Genomic DNA, 9,368 nt, shown 5'->3' on the forward strand with positions numbered 1-9,368 from the left:
CTGATGTAGGAACTTGGCCACCTCTACAACACAACCCCTGGAGCTTCAGTGTCCCCATCTGGAAAATGGGAGCCTCCCTCTGATCCCCCAAAGTGGGTGGGCAAGGCTGGGGACTGACAACCTCATTCCACTGGTCACCCTCTGGCACGACCCTTACCTTTGGGCCTGGAGGGAAAGGTTGGACCACAGTGTCTCCTCTGTTCCACCCTCCCAGGCCCCACCGCTGTGTAAGGAGGGAGCTGTGGGAGGGAGGGAAGGAAGTACAAAGCGCCATTGTCTACTGAGGGGGAAGGGGAAGGGGATGGGGCGGTTTCCGAAACTGCCCAGTGAAATTCTCCTGGGAGGAAAGAGGGTGCTTCCTCCCCCTGGGGGGCCGGCTCTCCGTGTACTCTCTGCCCTAGCTGCTGGAAAGCCTGGCAGGCCCTGAGGTCTCGCTGGGCCTCAGTCTCCCCAACAGCACAACACAGGGGACTCTCCAGGGTTTCTCCCAATCCCAGCTCCCCCAGTTGCCCATGGGGGTTCCGCCGGCGGTGGAGCGAGGCCTCGCCAGGGGGCGCTGAAGGCCCGCAGGCTCTGCGACCGCCCTCCCTCGCAGGGTGCCGCCCCCGCCTAGCCCACCCGGCCTCGCGCTAGGCGCCGAAGGGGGAACCAGATATGAAGACCCCTGCTACCGCCTGCTTCAGTGTCCCGACCTAAAGGGAAGAAACCAAGGTCCCCAGGACACCCAGCTGAGTGACGGAGGTCGAACTCGAACTCGGGACCGAGGGGAGGGCGTCCCGGCGGGTGGTGGAGGAGCACGCAAGTCCCCAGGCGCCTGCATTCCGCCCATTCCCCGCCCAGTCCTCAAGAATGTGCGGGAGCCGGGGCCGGAAGCGACTGCCGGTATCCCCAAATCGGCCAGACGCGGGGCGCAGGGCGGGCGGAGCGGTCCCAGTTTTTCCTTATAAGGCCCGGCCCCGCGGGGAGGAGCCCGGTTCGGGACGCCCCCGTTCTTGCCACGAGGCCAGCGGGGGCCGGGCCGGCGCGCGGGGCGCAGTAATGGCGGGCACCGGGTGCTGGAGGAGCCGCTCCCGGGGTCGGAAAGACTTCGAGCGGCACCAAGCCTGAGACCGGGGCAGGTTCTCATCTGTTCTTTCCCAGAAATTGGGGCGGGGGTGGACTGACTTCAGCCACGGCTCCAGCTTCTTCTCCGAAACTTTTCTCAGCGCCGCCCGAGCCTCGCATGAGAGAGGGAGGTGGCGGCTGAAGAACTCTGAGCCTGCCTGTGGACACCTTGAGATGAGGATGCGCGGGAACCTGGCCTAGCATCATTCCGTCTTTTTGGGCTGCGCAGACTCTGTAACCCCCAATGGGACTTGGCCTTCCTGAGGGGAGGTGGAGCTGACTGGTGGGCACCTTTGGAAACCCAACCCCATCCCCTCCAGGCTGCACACATCCTGCGGTGATAGTGGAGAGGCAGACACCCAGAGAGTCTACTGCACTGGTCTGAGAACATACAGGCAGGAGTGCCTTGGGGAGGTTATGGCAGCAGCTGGGCACTGCCCAGTGGCTGGGCTATGCTATCTGGTTCCAGCCTCTGCCTGCAGGGGAAGGCATGAGAGGGGGGTGGGTCACTTGTCTTCTAGGTAAGGTAAATCTTTAATTTACCCCCATGGACAAGGTTCAGGGACTGGGGAGATGGAGCTCCTCTGGCCCCTCCTCCAGGTCAGGCTGCCTGGTCTTGGGGGTTGGGGGAGGAGCCCTGCCCCACCGGGTTGCCCTACAGCCTCTCTGTGCATGGGGATAGACAGGGCTCTCAGAGGAACAAGAAAGGGGATGGAGTGGGCTCATCTTTCTTCTACCTGAGATCTGGGTCCATGCCTCATTCTGTCCCCATGCCAACTCTAGGACCTAGAGCTTGGGTGCACACACATCTCCCTCCCTCCCTCCATTTTACAGGCAGAGGAACTGAGACTCAGGAGTAGAAAAATGAGATGAGAAGCCACAGAATCCATAAGGGCCCACAAAGCCTGTCTCTCTCTTATGGCCTCGTCCAGCCTTGACTTTCCCAGGACTCTGGTCCCCCGTGGCCCACTATGGGGCTGGGATTTTGGCACAGCTCCTTCTTAGATGGGGGTCCTTGAGCAGGTGATTTCAACTCTCTTGAGTTGCAGTGCCCTGGCTTTCAGAGCTGCTGTAATTATTCTGTGACATGGTATATATACCCAGTACCCAGCCTGCCCCCTGCCAGGCCTTGGGATTATTAATCATTGCTGCTACCATTATCACTAGGCCAGCTTCCAGGGGTGGGCACTGCCCCAGCTATTGCTCTGGAGAGGCATATCCAGCCTCCCCACACCTGTGGCTGCACATGGGAGTCCACAGCAGTTACTGTTTAAACAGGTGGTGGCCATGGAGGGCTGGGAGGGACTAGGCTTCAGCACCTGGCATGGACAGGCACATGCCACAAGGGCCTCTGCATCAGCCACATGGAACTGGCCTACCTCTGTTCCCGTGTCCCCCTCCTCCTGACCTTTCCCCCATCACTTCTTCCTGTTAGCTGAGAGGTATCCTGGATTGACCCTGCCTCTCTGGCTTGGCTTTCCTGTCCCCACAGTGGGTGATGGGGCCACTTACCAGCTTCCGAAGGGCTCCCTCATCCAGCCCAGCTAAGGCCTCGTCTGCCATCTCACTGGCCCCTAGCTCCGTTGGTTCCTTTCTGGTGAGATCCCCAGTGCCTGTGGCACCTGTCACCAGCTCAGAGGATTCTGCAGGGGACAGACATGAATCAGGCGTGCTGGGGTTTCTAGAAACCACAGACCCTTAGGCTCTGTGCCTTGCTTCCCTCTCCAACCTAGGAGCGTCCATTACTGTCCCATCCTGTAATGTGGCTCCTGGCTGGAAGTTGCCCTCTGCCCTAGGGTGGTTTGCTGGAAAACTCAGCAAACCCAGGGTAGGGGGTCTTTGGTTCCAGCCCTGCCAGCTTGGCCACCAATCTGCTGTGTGGCCTGGGATGGACTCTCATCCTGTCTAAACCTCAAATAGGGAGGGCAGGGACCTGGATTGAGAAGCCAGAGGCCGGCAAGGCCCACCCAAGCTGTGCTTACCACCAGGGGGTGCACTCCAGTCTCCAGTTTCCTGCCCCACCCATCCATCCCCAGGGCCTACCCCGCCCCCACCCACTCTCCAGGCTCAGCCTCTGGCTGTGGGCTGAACCCATAGTTCTTGCTGCCACCACCACTGTCATTCCCCCAAGTATAGGAAGGTACACTGTGTCTTCCAATTCTTGGAGCCAGCTCTGCTGTCCAGACCTCCTGAAGCCAGGTGTCCAGGCACCCAGCACCTCCTGCCAATTCACACAGAATTCAATTCCCCACCTGGAAGGGCTTTCAGAAGCTGACCTGCCCAACCTCTGGATTTCAGGCAAACTGAGAGGATTGAAGAGGGCCAAGGATTTGTCACTAAGCAAGGAGGAAGCCAAAGACTTAGAGGGCAGAGAAGGATGTAATCAAAATCTTCGTCATCTCCGGCTTCCGAAGCTCCCTTCCAAAGTGCCCTCAAGGGCCCGGAACACTCTCAGTGACAGAGGCAAGAGCCCCATTTCGCCCCAGTGCTTCCTATCAAAATGGACCCCTAAATCCTGGCCCAGCCTCCCAGCGTATATCTCTCCTTCCTCCTGTAGCCCCAACTAATGTCTGGACTTTGAGGGGCCCTAGTCTGGCACACTGGATGCTTAGTTAATGTATGGTGATTGACTAATGTATGGCCCCAGGACTGCCCCCCTGTCTCCTGTTGATTCATCTTTCAATCATCCCTTCCCTCTCTTCAGAACAGTCACTTGGGAAGTCACCCCATCCGGTGCATGGGTAGGGGGTGACGGTTACAGCTCCACACAGTTGGGGTGTGTGGGTCCCTGCCTGTTGAAGTCACTGCTTGCTCCTCCTCCCATCCTGGTAGGCTCACAGGTGTCAACCTCCCAATCTCTGCCTGTTAGGATTCTTGCCTCTTACCTAGTTACTCTGTCTGCCTTAAACCTCTTCAAGACTGTACAGTGGTCACCAGCCTTAGGTTCTGCGGACATTCTGATTCCCCCCATGCCTTTTCTTCTAAGGGGCAGGTGTCCCCCAATGCCTAATCTTATAGTCCCACGGGACTATAAGAAGATCCCTGTCGCTGCCCTTCTCCAATCCCATGGCTCCCTGTCACACAGTCTGGGGTCGCGGGACGTTGTGAGGGGCCTCAGGGTTCTGTGGCAGCTTCCCCAGGGTTTCTGCCGCCACAGACTAGCGCCCCTGTGGGGCGTGGGGTCCCTTAGGAATCCGCGGGCGTCTTCCCCCAACAGTCTCAGAACTTTATCTCATGGCTTAGAGTTCTCGTATGGGTGGGGGCTCCTAGGTCTGGACATTCCAGAACTCCTGGCTAGACATCCGGGTTCCACCCCCGGACACGTTGGGGCAGCATCAGGATCCCCCCCGCGGTCCGCACACCCACCTTTCAGTCCAGCCCACCCGTCCGGCGCAGGCTCGGCTTAGCTCTTTCGGGACCAGACAGATGGATTAGACACGCGCAGGCGGGAGGCGCCGCGAGCCGGTGTCCCAGGCCCGCTCAGCAACCGTCCCCTGGATTCTGTGGAGAGCTGCCCGTCCAGCCGCGCCAGCCTCCCGGCTGGCCCCGCCCCGCCCGGACGCGCCAGCCAATTCTCGATCGGGTACCTCCCACTCTCGTGCGCCATTGGGAAAATTCAATTTGATGGCCACGCCCCCTCGCGGGCCAGGGAGGTTGGAGATTGTAGTCTTGGGGTCGTCTGCCTCGGTGGCTTTAGCGAGTCGGGTGGGCATCGGCAGGGGGACGCAGGCTCTGCGCCAAGTCGGGGAGGGCGCCCCGAGCCGAGGTAAGTTTCCTGGGGTCGTAGGAGTCTCAGAGCCTTCAGGACAGCCCCTCTCCGCCCTCCTCTTTGTTCCTGAGACCACGTCCCCTCCCCCGACTCCACCCCTTTCTCGCGTCAGTGTTTAAGCTTGGCCGCCGTCCCTAGGCTGCTTTCTGGACACCTGGTTTGAGCCACCTCAGAGCAGGGACTGAGTGACTGGCAGCACCTTGGCCCTGTGTTGGAGTGCCGGGTCCATCTCAGGTGGAGCAGGATCAATCACACAGCACGCCTCCCCCAGCCCACACACCTTTGAACAGACATTGCCTTCTTGTAGTATGCTTCTACCTTCCAAGCCCTGAGAGTCTGCCTTTAGGAGCGCTGGAGTCCTAAACAGGGAATATGGAGTCCAGGCTGTCATTCAGCAAATATGGGAAATTGAGGCCCAGAGAAAGCTGATATGTCCAAGACCAAACAAGGAATCAGCCAGGGGACCCAGGAGGTCAGACCCACAAGGGAAAGCTATTCCATCTTCAGTGCCACAGGCCCTAAAACCGCCCTCAGATCTCCATGGAGACCAAAGTGGGTGGAGTTAGGAGGATGGGGTCTGGAGTCCTGTCAAATAAAAACAGTAACAAATCATTTATTTTGTACTTGCCATGTACCAGGCATAAAATGCCCATAACAAGAACATGAGACCATGACTACTGTCCCATTTTACAGATGAGAACAACAGTTGGTAAGTAGTAAAGCTGTGATTCATACACAGCACCTTCTGAGTCCAGACTCTGCTTTTAACCACTATAATGTGGAATTCTGGGGAGGTAGTTTCAGCCTGTTGCCCCAGAAGAGCCCTGGTTCAGGTCCTCTGTGACACCCCCGGCCCCCATCTAAGGAAAGGCCCAGTCTCCACATTGAGAGTCTTTTCCATGTGTCATTTCATTTCATCCCCACACCCCTGAGAAGTGGTCCCATTTTACACATCAGAAAACCAAGGCACCGGCCGGGTGCGGTGGCTCACGCCTGTAATCCCAGCACTTTGGGATGCCAAGGCAGGTGGATCACCCAAGGTCAGGAGTTCAAGACCAGCCTGGCCAACATGGCAAAACTCCATCTCTACTAAAAATACAAAAATTAGCTGGACAGGTGGCGTGCAACTGTAATCCCAGCTACTTGGGAGGCTGAGGCAGTAGAATCGCTTGAGCCTGGAGGCAGAAGTTGCAGTGAGCCGAGACTGTGCCACTGCACCCCAGCCCAGGCGACAGAGCAATATTCCACCTCAAGAAAAGAAACAAGAAAATCAAGGCACAGAAGAAAATGACTTGTCAAGGCTACACAGCAGGAGAGGCAAGCAGAGCTCACTTTGGAGGACATAGTTCAAGGTCCTAGGCCTTCTCTACCCGGGAGAGATGCCATGTTATTATCCAGAACGAGGGTCAGGCGCCCTCTAAGGCCAATTCTGAATACTTCAAAATTCGCGCGTCCCTTGGGACCTCCCCTTCATGCAGGGCACACCTAGGCCACCTCTGATTTTCAGGGCCTACCTGAATGGCAGTCACCAGCTCCAATGAACGGCCTGGTTTGTGCTAACACCCTCCTTTCTCCCTGCCCTCCTGTAGGCTAGGAGGAATGGTACCGGTGAGTTCCTCCATGCTTAGATTTACTATCTGGCACATGCCCTCACTAGCCCTTGGCCGTATGGAAGGAATATGTGGGTCCTGCCCCCTCAAGCCCTTAGTGCCTGGGTCCACCTCCAGACATACCCGCCTGCCTCTTTGTCTTCCTCTCTGCAAGGGAGTGGGGGTGATCTAGAGATCAAAGGGCAGTCTGGTACAGTGCTGGGGAAGTTTACAGCTACAGCCGAGGAAAGAGTAAACATCCTGTGATGAGGGCCCCAGCATTTGCTGAGCACCTGTTGCATGTCAGACGTAGGGCTCCCACTCCTGCCAGGTGACCGCTGTGTAGGATAGCTACATTCTGATTTGACAGAGGAAGCTGAAGCTCCGGGAGGTGAAGGCGCCCTGGGCTAGTAAAGGCATTCAGACTAAAGTGGAATTCTGCCTGATGTTGAAGACTTTTCCCTCCACTTTGCTGCCACTAGGATGGGGGAAGCTCTGGAAGACTTCTTAGGGAAGTGGCGTATAAACTGTCACCTTTTTTTTTTTTTTTTTTTTTGAGGTGGAGTCTTGCTCTGTCACCCAGGCTGGAGTGCTGGAGTGCAGTGGCGCAATATCGGCTCACTGCAAGCTCCGCTTCCCAGGTTCACGCCATTCTCCTGCCTCAGCCTCCCAAGTAGCTGGGACTACAGGGGCCCGCCACTTACACCCGGCTAATTTTTTGTATTTTTTAAATTTTATTATTATTATTTTATTTTTATTTTTTTGAGACAGAGTCTTGCTCTGTCGCCCAGGCTGGAGTGCAGTGGCCGGATCTCAGCTCACTGCAAGCTCCGCCTCCCGGGTTTACGCCATTCTCCTGCCTCAGCCTCCCGAATAGCTGGGACTACAGGCGCCCGCCACCTCGCCCGGCTAGTTTTTTGTATTTTTTAGTAGAGACGGGGTTTCACCATATTAGCCAGGATGGTCTCGACCTCCTGACCTTGTGATCTGCCCGCCTTGGCCTCCCAGAGTGCTGGGATTACAGGTGTGAGCAACAGAGCTCGGCCGGCCCTGTTTTTTTTTTTTTTTTGGAGACAGGGTCTTGCTGTGTCCGACAGGCTGCAGTGCAGTCGCATGATCACAACTCTGTGTGGCCTCAAACTCCTGGCTCAAGCAGTCCTCCCATCTCAGCCTCCCAAGAGGCTTGGACTACAGGCACACACCACATGCCCAGCTAATTTTTAAAATTCACCCCACATAGAAGAGGGAGAAAGGCATGAAAGAGCATTTGTGGCAGAGGAAGAGTGTGATCAAAGACCAGTAATCTGGGAAAAGGAGGAGGATAGGCTGTGGGTGGAGCAGGAAATGTGGGTGGTTCTTTTTGTGAAGGATTCTGAATGCCAGGTGAGCAGGGTGAATGTATCTCGTGGGCACCAGATAGGCCTGGGCCTCAGCCTGCCCCCTGTAAAATGAAGTGATTGGACTGGCCTGCTTCAGGCCTTCCTAGGGCAAGGGGCTGTCACAGAAAGGGTCTACTCTAGGTTCTTCCAGGTTCAACCCTGGAAAGGCAGAATGGGAAGTGGCTGGAGCAGCTCAGAGGCTAGGGGTCATATTTTGCTCCAGAGCCCAAGTCTGAGAATGACTATTTTACGAAGCTGTCTGCGTTGCATCCCTAAGTCACCTTGGCTAACTTTCCACCCAGTCAGGGTCCTGCAGAGAAAGCCCAGGCCTGGGGTCAGGAGGCAAGAAGGGTGATGGGTGTCTTACCCCTGACTCCACCCTAGGTAAGGCTTGGCCCTCTTGGAGCCTCAACTTGCTCATTTGCACAATGGAGGAGCTGTGCCTTGGGCTCTCTAAGCCTCCTCTCCCCAGGACAGCACTGTCATTCTGGAGATGTGAACAGCATGAGCAAGGGAACGGAAGTAGGATTGAGGACCTTGTTGGGCAACAGACAGACAGGTGAGACTGGAGCATGGAGTCGCTAGAGATGAATGATTCTTGTTGGGGTTGACTGGATCCAAGGGCTATGACCTTCCTCCTTATGTGCAGAACTGGATGCGCCCTAGGTCATGGCCAGCAGCCCTCGGAGTGGGACTGAGGACCTGTTGGGAAACCAGTTTGGCAAGGCCATCATCTTCATGATGTCATCCAGCTGCTGTGTTCTCTGGGCAACAGTGCCAGGCAAACTTCCGGCCCTGGAGAAGGAGAAGGGGCCTCAGATGCCCACTGGGCAGCAATGAATTCCAGGAGACCCAGCCTTACAGACAAAGGAGAGGCAAAGGGCTGCAACAGGAAGGAGAGAGTTCTGGATGTGCCATCCTGGACCTCTTTAGACTTCTGGGAGTCCCTGATGCCTGGGCGCAGGGAGTTGGGGGGTCTAGGCTCGTGGTGGGGCATTATGTAATTGCTACCTGATGGGATGGACACTGGCTCCTGATCACGTTTATAATGCATGTGTGGCAATTTTGTTACCACTATGACCTTCACAGCTTGAGTCCTGTGAGGTAGTACCACCATTACACAGATAAGGAGACAGGTTCAGAACCCTCGTTCTTTTGGTTTTTATTTGTTTGTTTTGACACAGAGTCTCACTCTGTCACCCAGGCTGGAGTGGAGTGGCACAACCATGGCTCACTGCAGCCTTGAACTCCCAGGCTCACAGTGGGACTACAGACACGTCCCACCATGCCCGGCTAATTTTTTTATTTTTTGTAGAGACAAGGGTCTCCCTATGTTGCCAGGGCTAGTCTCAAACTCCTGGGTTCAAGCAATCTGCGTGCCTTCACCTCCTAAAGTGCTAAGATTACAGGTGTGAGCCACTGCGCCTAGCCAGAACATTTGTTCTTAATCACCACATTCTATCGTCCACCATTTGGAAGCTCCGCTCAAATGAAGCCTGAGCACTGGGGAGACCTGGGTCTCAGTCT

At 56.3% G+C, this 9,368-nt stretch overlaps 1 protein-coding gene and 1 long non-coding RNA gene across 4 annotated transcripts in view; one reads left to right on the plus strand and one right to left on the minus strand.

The window, feature by feature from the left end:
• The window catches only part of SMTN (smoothelin), a 26,317-nt gene extending 21,691 nt beyond the window's left edge, over window positions 1-4,626 (minus strand). For all 3 annotated transcript variants that reach the window (XM_017869010.1, XM_017869011.1, XM_017869009.1), the window contains exons 1-2: window positions 4,471-4,626; window positions 2,617-2,747 (exon numbers count right to left, since the gene is read on the minus strand). The gene's annotated coding sequence lies outside the window, so the exon portion shown is untranslated. The remainder of the gene's footprint in view (window positions 1-2,616; window positions 2,748-4,470) is intronic.
• Window positions 4,627-4,703: 77 nt separating this feature from the next.
• LOC108527621 (uncharacterized) lies at window positions 4,704-9,046 on the plus strand. Its single transcript, XR_001884862.1, has 3 exons — window positions 4,704-4,870; window positions 5,512-5,582; window positions 8,491-9,046. It is a non-coding gene; the product is annotated as an uncharacterized LOC108527621 (long non-coding RNA).
• Window positions 9,047-9,368: the final 322 nt, after the last annotated feature.

The sequence above is a fragment of the Rhinopithecus bieti genome, unplaced genomic scaffold, assembly GCF_001698545.2.
Source record: "Rhinopithecus bieti isolate Rb0 unplaced genomic scaffold, ASM169854v2 scaffold_4666, whole genome shotgun sequence".
Taxonomy (NCBI): domain Eukaryota; kingdom Metazoa; phylum Chordata; class Mammalia; order Primates; family Cercopithecidae; genus Rhinopithecus; species Rhinopithecus bieti.